The sequence below is a fragment of the Polypterus senegalus genome, chromosome 10 (genome assembly GCF_016835505.1).
Source record: "Polypterus senegalus isolate Bchr_013 chromosome 10, ASM1683550v1, whole genome shotgun sequence".
Classification (NCBI taxonomy): domain Eukaryota; kingdom Metazoa; phylum Chordata; class Cladistia; order Polypteriformes; family Polypteridae; genus Polypterus; species Polypterus senegalus.
This window is the reverse complement of record NC_053163.1, coordinates 1,741,490-1,754,549: the sequence shown is the minus strand read 5'-3', so window position 1 is coordinate 1,754,549 and position 13,060 is coordinate 1,741,490.

Here is a 13,060-nt window from a genome sequence, read left to right as displayed (position 1 = left end):
GTGTGTGTTACTGTATTAAAATCAGGAGCCATTGGTATTTCACATATGTGTTAACCTTATATCTGTGGTCATTCACTGTATGGAACCTTTTATGAATATAAATAAGTACAAGTTCTTTCTGGAACCTTTACTTGAATGAGGTTTTTGGGAACCAAAAAGGATTTAAATATGTATCACTCTAAAGAACTGTTTTTGGCACTTTAATTTTTAAGAGTGTAATTGCAGCCTTTCAGCATTCACTGTCGTCTGCTCTGCTTGTATTTAATTGTCATCATTAAGATGCAATGAAGGTGGCGAATTATACAGAAAAAAATAATAGGAAAACAACAAGAGAGTTAAGCATCTAATCATATACATGTTTCTAAATACCTTATGAATTTAAAATTCTTACTGCTGTGTTTTTCTGAATGTAGAATGAGATAAGAAAAAAGACAATCTAATTAATGAGGTTAAGTATTATCACCAATTGTGAATTCTGGTACAACAAAAACCTGCAACCACAGTGTGTCCCTGAGACCATGTTTGGCACCCACTGGTATAGCAGTTTTAAACAGAAATTGAAATGTTCCCTGCCGTAAATAGCTTTTATTTGGAACGTAAACTTCACTTGCATGTTTGCTACTGTTTAAAACTTTCTGTTACCATTTAGAACTTTCAAGAGTATATGGCAGTATATGAATTATTGCACCGTTTCAATGCCCATCCTCCTGTCCGTCACATTTGTCAACCTTATTTAAACCCTTTCTAGGTACTCCATCCATGTCTAGTAGACATTGGCTGTAAAAAGTATTAGCCCCCTTCAAAGCTTTCACATTTTATTAATAAACAACATTGATTCACAGCAGATTTCATTTGGCTTTTTTAACACTGATCAACAGAAAAAGTAAAAAGAGACTTCTGCATAATGGTCTCTCCAATCTTAGCTACTGCAGCTTCTGACTTCTTTAGAGTTTTCAGAAGTCCCTTGATGGCCGCCATCACTGGTCTTCTTATGTGATCGCTGGCCTGCTCTAGAAGATTTACACCTGTGCCATACACTTTCCATTTCCTAATAACTTTGATTTAACGGGACTCCAAGCAATATTCAGTGACTTGGATGTTTTCTTGTCTCCATCTCCTGACTTGTACTTTTCAATCCCCTCTTCATGGAGTTGCCTGGGCCACCATACTGACTTATCACAAGTTGCACCTTTCAGATAAGGTACATTTGGACTACAATGAACTGAAACCTCTTAACTACAGGTGGGTGATCTCCTTTGAACTAATTCTGTGACTTCTCAAACCAACGGGCAATATCAGTCATGATTTAGATATGTCATATTAAAAGGGGTGCATACTTATGCAATCAACTGTAATGCATTTTATTTTTAGGATTAATTTAGACCACTTCATAGGGATCTGTTTTCACTTGGATGTTAAAGAACCTTTCTATTAATCAGTGTGAAAAAAGTTACATTTAATCCACTTTGATTTAATGTTGTGTAACAATAAAATGTGAAAACTTCCAAGGGAATGAATACTTTTTATATGCACTGTATATCCTTCCAGTAAGTGTCCTTGCCAAGGGATAGACAGACATATTTGACGAGAGTGTCTATCATCTGAATGTAGGCTCAGTTATCTTTAGCAACGGTAACTTCCTCAGCCGTTTCATGATAGATGAAAAAGTAATTGCACACGAAACTGAAAAACAAAACAAGCAAACCTGAGAGCTACCCCAGGTGTCAAGTTTGCAACAATCTTTTTTTGTCTTGGCTATATTGCGTGTGTTGCAAAATGATTTATTGTGGTAACAGCATTGAGTAACCTTTTTACAAAAGAATGATTTCCAGTGATACGGTAGATGAGAAAACTCAGCTCCGGGATTACCCCTCATTCATATACACTTCCTGTTCTCAGATGCTCACTCAAGAGCTTTCCACCCACCTGCTTGAGGGCTCACAAATATAAGCTGCTCAGGATACATTGCTATAGAAAGGTTATGGTGTTATGTTTGCTTCAGTGGGTGGTATGGTATATGACTGATACGAAGTACATTTTGCTGAAGAGCACAGATTCATTGTCACAAATGTATGCGGCAAGAAACAGAAGGCATAATTAACGAACAATGAATTTTACAGACAATATAATAAACTGTAATTTAAATTTTAAGTAGTATGAAATATAATCATACTATGCATGAAACATGCAGTACAGGTAATTAAATCAGGCTGGGAAACAGGCAATGACAGCTTCTAAATTGTTTTAGCAGAAAGGTTCTGTGTCACCACAAATAGTGAACATAAAATACATGGTGCAAGTGTGGCCTTTGACATGTACTGTAGCTAACAAGTAAAATAAAATATTCTACCCTTGTGTCACAATCACTATGATGTGGGAGTGAGAGCTTATAAAGCCCTCTTCTTTTTCCCATGATTTACTAGAAATTACTGAGGCTAGCTCAGGTTCAAGATTTACCGTAGACTTGCGTGTATAACTGTGTGTTGTTCTTTCTTTCTTTCTTAATTTCTTAACAGTATATATTTAATTGGTAAATGAAACAATAGTTAAAGCAGTTTTACAGTCTGCATATTTAGGGGTATAACTGTTGTTTCTTCTTGAATGGATTGTGAAAACTTGGAAAAAGCTGTAGAAGATCTTTCTTTCAAATGTGCAATGATAACACGAGCAGATTGGATAACCAAAAAGTGATTCAAGAACCAAAAGATGTTGACAGAAATTGGAGGATGGTTAAAGCCAGGATGATAATCAGAACTAAGCAAGTAAAACCAGAATGCAATGACAACTACAAAGGTAAAAAAAAGTCATACTTACTCCAAGAATCCGAACACTAGGACATACTTGATAAAGAAGCTAAGTATTGCTGTGTTTTTAAGTACTCAGTAGTGACATGACTGGTGACAAACAGAAAAAATGAAATCAAGCAAATAAAAATCAAGACAATAACGTAAAGCAATGACCAAAAAAGCAAAAACAAAAGAGAGAGAGAAGTTCGGAGCACTCGCTGATACAGCGCATTGCAGCACCCACCACATGACAAACCAACTCAGGATCCAGATTGCAGGTTAAGGGCCTTGCTCAAGGGCCCAACAGAGCAGAGCCCCTTTTGGCATTTATGGGATTCGAACCGGCAACCTTCCGATTGCCAGTGCAGATGCCTAGCCTCAGAGCCACCACTCAAACCAAAAGTCAGAAATTAGATAGATAGATACTTTATTAATCCCAAGGGGAAATTCATATACTCCAGCAGCAGCATAAGGATAAAGAACAATATTAAATTAAAGAGTGATAAAAATGAAGGTATAACAAACAGACAGTAACTTTGAATAATGTTAACGTTTACCCCCCGGGTGGAATTAAAGAGTCGCATAGTTTGGGGGAGGAACGATCTCCTCAGTCTGTCAGTGGAGCGGGATGGTGACAGCAGTCTGTCGCTGAAGCTGTACCTCTGTCTGGAGAGGATACTGTTCAGTGGATGCAGTGGATTCTCCATTATTGACAGGAGCCTGCTCAGCGCCCATCGCTCTGCCACGGATGTTAAACTGCCCAGCTCCATGCCTACAATAGAGCCTGCCTTCCTCACCAGTTTGTCCAGGTGTGAGGCGTCCCTTTTCTTTATGCTGCCTCTCCAGCACACCACCACATAGAAGAAGGCGCTCACCACAACCGTCTGATAGAAAAACTGCAGCATCTTATTGCAGATGTTGAAGGATGCCAGCCTTCTAAGGAAGTATAGTCGGCTCTGACCTTTCTTACACAGAGCATCAGTATTGGCAGTTCAGTCCAATTTATCATTCAGCTGCACTCCCAGGTATTTATAGGTCTGCACCCTCTGCACACAGTCACCTCTGATGATCACGGGGTCCATGAGGGGCCTGGGCCTCCTAAAATCCACCACCAGCTCCTTAAAATTAAAATTAAATATTCATGTGCAAAAAAAACCCCAAACCAGTCCAAAACACACGTATAAAAATGACTAAACACTATAATACATTGTCTTTGATGAAGTGAATAAACAAAAATTAAAAATACTCCTAATTTCAATACAGTTAACCAAGTTCCTGATTGCACCTGAATGTTATGCCTTGCCTACATTTTCTGACTCGGTTTATCCTGTTTTTTAGAACTCAAATTAATAGTTTTTATCTGTGTTATATTATTATGAAGACCTCTCAGATGTCATTTACTTAAGTGGAATATTCTACATATGTGAAATGTTTACTACTATTATTAAGATTTGTCAGGAACCTCCTCAATCTATTATTATCACACTGCTTGGGCAATGATACAATATTAAGGAATTTCAAGTATCTCAACAACCTCGAATATGGTCGAAAACACATAATTCAGTAGATCATCTACATTAGGCTTTTGGTAAGAACAGTCCTTATATTTGTAGTATTTTAGATGTTAAATACACCAGATATTAATAAAATTACCATGGTACCCTTTTTCCATCTTAAGCAAATGTAAATGTTGAGTCCTTTTCTTTCTTTTAGATACTGCAGCGGAGATGCTAATCCATGCTTTTATCACATTGTGACTTGATTATTACAGCGCAGTGTTGTGTGGTATCCCTGCAAAGAGCCTTAACACATCATTTAAAACCTTGGGAGCATATTACTCCTACATTTCAAAAATTATATTGGTTACCTTTCCTTTTTCACGTACAATATAAACTTCTCCTCCTAGTCTTTAAGGCCCTTCATGGACTGGCCCCACCTTATTTGTTTTCCTTACTGATCCCATATGTTCCATAACACTCACTTCACTTTTTCAATTCTATGCTGTTAACCGTCCCACTGTGCAGATTGCATACAATGGGTGTTAGAGCTTTTAGTGTATTGGGCCAACAGATAAGGAATGCCCTGCCTTTGGAGCTTCATATTTGTACCTCATTTTCTGTTTTTAAACCTAAACTTAAAACTTACCTTTTAACTGTTGCTTTTTGTTGATTATGTTAACTATGTATACACATTGGACTGTTTAATATGTTTTAATACTGTGTCCATGGGCATTTTGAAAGTTGATTTTAAACATCCATCCATTATCCAACCCTCTATATCCTAACTACAGGGTCATGGGGGGTCTGCTGGAGCCAATCCCAGCCAACACAGGGTGCAAGGCAGGAAAGAAACCCCGGGCAGGGCGCCAGCCCACCGCAGTGCTTTTAAACAAAAACTTATTATTATTATTTTAAAACAAAATTTGCTTGGATATATTTGAATGTGATTTAAAAAGTGTCTGGGAATTGTATGCGTGTACTTGTATGAAATTAACTTACTTAACTTGCTGTTTTCAAAATAATTTATTACAATTTTATGTGGAAAGCAATGGAAAATAAGTACAATATGTTGAACACTGTTCATTCCTTTTAAAACAATAACAGTTCTATGTTCTTTCTTTCTTTCTTTCTTTCTTACAAGTTAGATGCAATCATTTATGTTTTAGTTTATCCAATAACAATAACAGTTCTATGTTCTTTCTTTCTTTCTTTCTTACAAGTTAGATGCAATCATTTATGTTTTAGTTTATCCACAATATATGCAGTACATCTGCTCACATTCAGAATCTGCTTTTTGCCTTGAGACATTCCTATGGGGCTAGATGGGATTGCAGTCCATTTCAAGGCAAACTAACCCACATTCATTCACAATGGGTCAGTTTAGAGTCTCCAAAAAATTTGGCAGACACATTTTGGAATGCTTAAAAAATCCATGTACCCAGAGGAAACCTACATAGACAGTGAGCGACCTTGATGGGAAAAAAAAAAAAAAACAGGCTGTGAATTAAAAACTGCCTCATATTATAGTGGCCAGCTGAACCTTTGCCCAAAGTCAACCCACAGCTCTCGTCTTGCCTGGCCACTGGCCATGACCACATTTTAAAATCTACTGCAGGGTTACTTCCACCCAAGTCTTGAAATTACTTTCAAGTCGAGAAGGCAGGAAAATTGTGAATCTGATCAATCAGTAAACTTTTTAAGTTGGAACGTAAAAGCTCTTAATCATGAACATCAGAGAAAAAAGCACTGTGACAGCTTTGAATACTGAGATGGTATTTTTACAGGAGAGTCACATAATAAGTAAGAATCAGTTTCAGCTGAAAGGATACTGGGTTAGTCTAATTTATTTAATTCTAACTTTGATAAGAAAACCAGTGGAGTGGGAATTTTAATTCACTAAAGAATTTCAGGTGATATATTATGGTGGTGGGAAATCTAGTGAATATAAATTTAAACTAATTATGATTAATATATACACACTGAATATGGACAACATAAAATTCATACTTAATATATTTGCATTAATTCCCAGTATGAGCACTCATAAACTAATAATCGCTGGAGACTTTAATTATTAAATCTTGAAGTACTGAGTCACCCATAAGGCACCCATTCATCTTGCTCCATTTATACTCTTATATACTTTAGCAGAAGTGAAATGCACAAGCCTGAACATAAGTTAAAAAATGATTTGGTTCCTTTCATACCATGTTTCCTGGTCTGTATAGTTACCACATCTGCAAACTAAGACATGTAACCATTCTCATATCTGTGCTGTAATTTATAAGCTGGCGTCTCAGCTGGGGTGGCAGGTGTTCTCTTACCAGGTCAGGAGGCCACAAGGGTGCATGAGGCAAGTAAATGGAAGATCATCCAAAGGAAAAGGTGTAGTATTCCTTCCCACAGCCAGGAGGCTGGCATGAAAGGACAATATAATATATGGACAGACATCCAACCTGGCTTATACAGTATTCCTTTAACTGGCCATGAGGCCATATCAAAGGCAGCTCAATGGGAATAATTAATGGACATCCGGATTTGGATTTTGAGAGGCAGAAGTAGTGGACAGACAGAGGTAGACAGCTTCCCAAAGACAGCTGTTCCGCCCATATGCTGGGTGTCAGTGCTCCTCAGGTGTGATTCTGCTTTGGCTACACATACCGTTGTATGGGACTTGTAGCCTGGGAAGATAGCCCTTTTGGGTTGCTCAAGTGCCACCAGAGGGCACTGCCAAGAGAGGACTCTCTTACTTTATGACAGTAACACCTGACCAGGAAGTACTTCCTGTGTGCAATATTCCGGAGCTGGAAATACTGTTTACTCAAAGGAGTGCTTTGAACCTGGGACTGGCACCTGTGTAGGTGTATCTGTTACACCCCTTGGTGGCTGCAGCACATTTTATTAAAACTTCAATAAAGAACTTGGTACTACCTGTGTGTAGTGTTTATGTTCCTTTGTACACTGTAACCACACCTTTTCACTATCAGGAACAGAACTTGGCATAGTTGTTGGTTGTGGCTGAGTGCCTTTGACATGCCTGTTTTGGCACAGCCATTGTAAAGAGTTATTAGTTAATTATTTCCTCTCTTACTTGCACAAGTGGTGACAGCTTTTTTGGCTCAGTTCGTAAGTACTCTATTTCCTTCTGGCTGGATGACCTTTGCTTGGTGGACCACTCTCAATACATTTGTCATCTTGTTTTGTGTGAAAATTTCATCAGTATTGCTATCCCAGGTGTACTCTTGACAATTCCTCGATATTTTAATGTTTAGTCTTGCTCATTCTTCCACTGAACTGATTGCACATACACTCTGTTGCTACCTACTTGCCACCATTAAACACTAAGTAGCTATGTTACCTGTCAAAGACAGGTAATAGAATACATTTAAAAATATTTGATATCTCTTGCTTTACTGTTACCCTCAGCATTTCTCCTACACCTTTCTGCGTTATTCTCATGTGTCACAACCTGTCTTGCGTGGTGGTTTCTCTCTCTATCGTGTTCCTGTAATGCCTACTTCTCAGACTGTCATTTTGAACCACATTGCTCACTTCCTCTCCGGTTTTTGATTACCACCAATTATTGACAGGCCACCCTCACCTGCAGTGAAAACTTCATTCATATTCTTTGAATACTCCCAAGTTTGAAGGTTCATTCTACACCTTTCCTCGGTGTCCTTGTGCATTTCTTGCCTGGTGCTCCTGTCTTGATCGCATTTGGCCAAGCAGCCTCAGTGAATCTGACCAATCAGATTGCTCGGAGGGACCGGATACAAATACACACATACATTAGCATTTTCTTATATAGACAGATGTCTGCATCTATGATTTGGTTACAGAATGAGCAAGGAAGGGCAGTTGAAACTAACAAAAAATTGACTATTTGCTGCATATGTTGCATATCTTCAACAGCATAACTACAGAACAAATGGTGTCTTGATTTTCCTGTCAAAAAAAGATTTAAGACAACTTCATCCAATAGAAAGAGCCATTTTCTATATAAAAAGAGAAGAGTGTCTTTTGAATCATGAGCATGTGTGAAGTTATATCATCATCTAAAAAAGATGAAAGATTCATGTGAGATAAAAAAACAAATCTTTTGTAATTTACAGGAGAGCATTGAATTTTGTATTTAGTTCTGGTGTGTTCAGTGGTAAAATATTAAAATAACATTAAAAAATGATTATGCATGTGTATTATTATCTGTGTCATCAGATAGACTACAGGATGAAAATGCTTGTGTCAGCATTTGTGCCACCTTGCAGCCTCATCAGATTTCGCAAGCTAAATGTAGGGCAGCAAACATTGTGAAAATACAGCATTGGAACGGGGTGGCACAGCAGAACAAGGGTTAATGCTGCAGCCTCACAGCTTCACAAAGCTGCCAACGTTATTCTGTGCGTGTGCGTCTGTGTGTATGTGTGTGTGTGTATGTGTAAAGCTTTGATGAACTCCCATGCCTGTGCAGAGATTACGGTACTTTGATCTTCTTCCATATAACATAAGATGAAAATGGCCATAAATTGCCTGGTATGGGTGAGTGTGCCTTGAGACTGATTACAGTTTCAGAGGTGGCACCTTTCCTTGTGCCCAGTGTTGAATAATTATAAAGTAGAAATACTTAAGCACTGTACTTCAGTATGTTTAGAGAGTATTCCACCCTCATATCAGTATAAACTTTTCTGACTACTTTCTCTTTTCCTTCACTACATTTTCAAACATAAATGGCTACTTTTACTCTGACATATTTAGTTGGACACATTCTTTACTGGAATAATAAACCAGAAAAAAAGCTACATAAATGTACACAATGCTTTACTCAGTCAATCATCTAAAATATGGGCTTCCTCATGTATACAAAGAAGGTGGGACAATTTTCAAATGTATGCCAATGGTGCTAAAACCTGTTCATCTACGCAGACATTCCAAGTACACCTCACTGTAGGCTTAAAAATGGGGCAGGGCTGGTGGTTTGGGGTGGGACTGAAGGTTGGTGATGTGCAATCCCACTTTCCGGTATTACGACAACTGAATCTGCAGTGTTCAGATACCAACCCCCCCCCCATGACAGCCTGCCCAGCGGGACGGGGCTTATTGACAGGCTGCAGTGTGGTGTACAGTATGTGTGCGTTCATGTGCTGTAGTTTGCTCACCCTGACACGTGTGTTGTTTACATGTCTTCTCTTCTCACATTATCCCAGGTATCTCAGCTCCCAAACACATCATGAACTAGTTGGAAAAAATGAAAAACAGAAAGGCCGTTTATTGGAATGTTTCACATAGAAGTGATAAAGTCCAGGTAAAGTGCTTTATTAAAGATTATTTAATGAAGCGCAATGCCTTATCAGTGTGTGTTTTAACGGTTAAGGTAAGTATTAAACTGATTCTGCCATGTAGTTTGTTGTTATTTGAATAAAAATGGAGGTATTTTTAGGAAAAGGAATTTGGGAATACACCCCATTGGTACAGAATGATCTGAGAATTTCTGCAAGTGACATGGCCTGGTCTTATATATGTAGTCAGAGGTGTACAGAATGAAAATAAAAAGAGACAGACCTGTTCCTTGTGGCGCTCTAGTGTTGCTCATATCAGAAACACAGTTCTTGAGTCTCACAAACTGTGGTCTGTCCGACAGACAGTCCTTTATCCAGGACAGGATAGGCTAATCTGCCAGCATTACTCTGAGCTTACCCCAATAACAGGGATGGCTGGATGGTATTGAAGGCACTGGAGATATCAAAAAACATAATCCTCACAGTGCTGCCAGCTTTGTCCAGACAAGAATAAGCCTGTGGAGCGGATAGATCGTTGCATCCTCCACTTAATCTTTGTCCAATAGACTAACTGCAGTGGGTGCAGGTAGTTTACCACAAGATGACTCAAATAGTCCAGGACCAGCTTCTCAAAGGTCTTTATGATGTGAGACTTAAGGGCCACTGGTCTACAGTTATTAGATGAAGAAGTGCCTGCAATCCTTGAAACAGGAACAATGCCGGATGTTTTCCACAGTAGCGGAACTTTCTTTGAGCCGTAAAAAGAGACTGAACAGGAGACAGAACACATCACAAAGTTGGTTAGCACAGACCTTAATAACATGAGGACTGACTCCTTCTGGTCCTGCATATTTTAAAGTAAATACTGCAATTTTGTGAAACACCATAATCTATTTTTTTAGTCACAGGGTTCCAGAGTCTATTCCAGCATCATCAGGCAAAGACATTAGCCAGTCCTGTGTGGTGTGCCTGTTAGTCACAGGATCCAAACTGTTGGGTCAATTTAGAGCCACCAATAAGCCTGGATGTGTTTAAATTGTGAATAAAACTGTAGCATCCACATAGACAGTCACAGGGAAAGGATTCAAGCCTAACCTCCTGGAGCTTTGAGGCTACCACATTAATCATTATGCCAATAAGCTGCACCTTTATGTTTAACTAAGTATCAAAAAGTTAAAAAGGTGCATGAATTTATAGGCCCATTTGTGAATTTTTAAAAAGGAAAATTTTGGCTTAGAAGAGAATGAATTTGATTGGAAACCATAAGGACCAAGTTTCACATGTGATATGCGTTCACATTAAACATAAATATATGTTTGGTTTTGCCATGACCTGACCTAAAATGTGTTGCAGAAGAAACCTATACTCTGCTGCATCTACCTATCAGTTCTATCTGTCACTGAATTCACATGCAGGCAGTGTGCATTAATGGCTAAGATGTTAAGACTACAAACCACATAGTTACTGTGCCAGTTTAATCTCCACCTGGAGTTGTTTTTTGGCAATGAGTGAGTCATTTATCATGTAAGTGCTCCTGTTACAGAAATAATTGTACTATGTATCATTTAGATTTTAGGCTGGTCTCTAGAAAGTCTCATAAATACAGTTATGGGAGTAAAGATCTTTGATCTTCCTAGGCCGTCATGATAATGTGGTGTAGAAACCAAAAGAATTTCATACATCTTGCATTCTAGCCATGCACTGTGCAATGATTAAGTGCCTCCCATTTCCTGGATGAACTGAAAGTTTGATTTTTGTCTAGACTCAAAGGAACACTCTGGTTGACTTTTATCTTACTCTACTTTTATAATTCTGTCTGGGAGCGGATGTGATATACAGTGTCAGTTTTGATCAGTTCACAGCAATGCACAGTATGGCCAAAAGTATCTGGGCACCACTTCAAATGATTGAGTTCAGATGTTTCATCGTTAACAGCTGCATTAACTCAAGCCCATAGGCATACAATCTCCATTGACAAATACTGATAGTAGAATGGTTTATAATGAAGAGACTTTAAATGTGGTACTGTCACAGGATGCCACCTTTATTACAAGTCAGTACGTGAAATTTCTAGTCTGCTAGATCTTCCCGGTTAACTGTAAGTGCTATTATTGTGAGGTGGAAGCATCAAGGAGCAACAACAGCTCAACCACAAAGTGGTAGACCATGCAAACTCACAGAGCAGAGCCACTGAGTGCTGGAGCACATTGCACATAAAAATCACCAGTCCTCTGTTGCATCCCTCACAGCAGACTTCCAAATTACCTATGGTAGCAACTTTGGTGCAAGAACTGTGTGTTGGGGGTTTTCTTGTGCAAGTGGCTACACACAAGCCTAAGATCATTATGTACAACGTGAAACGTCGGCTGGAGTGGTATAAAGTATGCTGCCATTGGACTCTAGAGCAGTGGAAATGTGTTCTCTAGCATAATGAATCATGCTTCACTATCTGGCAGTCTGATGTCCAAATGTGAGTTTGGTAGATGTCAGGGGAATGCTACCATCTGCACTGCATAGTGCCCACTCTAAAGCTTGGTGGAGGAGAGATAATGACCTGAGGCTGTCTTTCATGGTTTGTATTAGGCCTTTGGACCAGTGAAAGGTGCTTTTAATGCCACAGAATACAAAGACATTTTAGACAATGGTGCTCTTCCAACTTTGTGGGTATACTTTGGGGAATGACTGTCCCCCTGTGCACAAAGCCAGGCCCATAAAGACATGGAGGAACTTGAGTGCCTTGCAAAGAGCTCTGAATTAAACCCTACTGAAATCCTTTGGGGTGATTGGAATGCTGAGTTTGAGCCAACATCCAACATCTAATCCTTGACATCATAAGTGCTCTTTGGGCCAAATGAACAGAAATTCCCACATATACACTACAAATCTTGTAGAAGCCTTCCCAGAAGGCCAGAATGGGTGGTTGGGGCAACTCACTATTAATACTTAGGGTTTTGGAAAGGGATGTCCAACAAGCTCATATAGATGTAAATGGTCAGGTGTCCACAAAAGTTTGGTTATACTGTGTGCATAGAAGCAAGACTGTTCAAGTCAAGCTGCAATGGAATCTGTGCTCATGTATGCCATTAAAGATCTTAGCTGCCATAATCATCCCCAGTTCAAGATCTTTTAAATCATATCAAGAAATGTAACAGCACAGCAGAGTAGTAGGCTGCATCCTGGGTTTGAATCCTGTGCTATTACATTGTATGTGAAGAGTTTCCATGTTAAGTTTGTGTTTAATTGGGTTTTGTCCCATTTGCAGGTTAGGTTAATTGATAACTCACAGATGGCAGTTACTGTATGTAAGAATGGGTGTGTGTGTGTTGACAGGATTGCATTACACAATTTCTGCCTATTTGTCAGCTGCACAGTAATGCTGCGAATCTCCCGTTCTACCACATCTCAAAGGTATTCTATTGAACTCAGATCCGATGACTGGAGAATACTGAAGAACACCAAATTCATTGTCATGTTCATGAAACCAGTCTGAGATGACTTTTTC